Source organism: Dipodomys merriami, unplaced genomic scaffold (assembly GCF_024711535.1).
Source record: "Dipodomys merriami isolate MVZ:Mamm:240054 unplaced genomic scaffold, mDipMer1.0.p SCAF_25, whole genome shotgun sequence".
NCBI classification, from domain to species: Eukaryota; Metazoa; Chordata; class Mammalia; order Rodentia; family Heteromyidae; genus Dipodomys; species Dipodomys merriami.
In genome coordinates, this window is record NW_027203937.1 from 9,399,927 (window position 1) to 9,401,332 (window position 1,406).

At 35.4% G+C, this 1,406-nt stretch overlaps 1 non-coding gene across 1 annotated transcript; it reads right to left on the reverse strand.

Annotated features, from left to right (window-relative positions):
* Positions 1–741: 741 nt before the first annotated feature.
* Positions 742–848, reverse strand: LOC138836652 (U6 spliceosomal RNA). Its single transcript, XR_011374972.1, has one exon. It is a non-coding gene; the product is annotated as a U6 spliceosomal RNA (small nuclear RNA).
* Between the last annotated feature and the right edge of the window lie 558 nt (positions 849–1,406).

A 1,406-nucleotide genomic window follows, 5' to 3' on the forward strand; every position in this document is an offset into this window, starting at 1 on the left:
CTTTCTTTGATTTGTTGTGTTTCTGAGTCTTTATTAAGAAAATTTCGGCCTGTGCCAAGTAGCCTTAGAGTTTCTCTTATTACTTCCTGTAATGTTTTCAGGGTCTGTTTTTACTTCGAGGTCTTTGATCCATTTGTAGTTGATTCTGGGGCGGGGTGATCTTATCGAAGATTAGGTGGCTATAAGTCTGTGGGTTCATTTCTGGCTCTTCAGTTTTATTTCATTGGTCCTCAGGTCTGGGCTTGTGCCAGCACCAAACTGTTTTGATTACTGTGGCTTTATAATAGAGTTTGAAGTTTGGTATTGATCTTCCTCTAGCACTGTTCTTTCTGCTAAGGATTGTTTTTGCTCTTTGGGGTCTTGTTCTATATGAGTTTTTGGATTGCTTCTTCAATTTCATTAAAGAATGAGGTTGGGATATTGATAGGTATTGCATTGAATTTATAGTTAGCCTTTGGCAGTATTGCCATTTTCATGATGTTAATCCTTCTAATCCAGGAGCATAGGAGTTTTTTCCACTTCCTTAGTTCTGCTTTAATTTCTTTTAAAAAATTTTTAAAGTTTTCATCATAGAGGTCCTTCACTTCCTTGGTTAAGTTAATTCCTAGGTATTTTATTTTTGGTGGGCTATTACAAGTGGATTTGCTTTCCTGATTTTAGCCATGCTCTTCTCATTACTGTCATATAGAAAAGCCATTGATTCTTGAGTGTTCATTTTATCCCTACAACTTCGCTGAAGTTAAAAATATGGAATGATTTATGAATTTGCGGGTCATTCTTGCTTAGGAGTCATGCTAATCTTCTCAGTATTGTTCCAGTTTTAGTACATGTGCTGTTGAAGTGAGCACACATTTTATAATTTCTATTACCAAAAAAGCAAACTGAGCCTCTAACTTTTCCCTAACTGCTGAGATCATTTCCTATCACCATAAAACAACCTCTAATTAGGGCCAATTCTTTTATTTATAAGATGAGGGAATAAAACACTTTGAGTTTCAGATTATCAAAGACTTTTGTATCTGGTCATCGTTTTTTAACTATGTCCTAATTCCTGCTCTTATTGTGGATAACATCATACTCAATATGGTGGATGTATTCTGGTATTTGTCTCAGCAACTCATTCATATAAGCTGAGTACTCAAACTCATCAGCCTCTGACAGTCCATGGGTATTCCAATACTTGACAGAAATAGCTTCTAAAATAAGTTTCATCCTATCACAATAGACGAATGGGTAAAAGTTAAGGTCCTGCACCTTCCACTTGATACTAAAAATACTACTAACCTCTTTCTGTTTAATACTTATTCTCCCCTGATTTGATATTCCTATCCAAATTTTTACTGAACTCTGCAGTTCCTGTACAAATACTGATTTCTTCTTTAATGATCTTAAGCAGAGCATGTTGG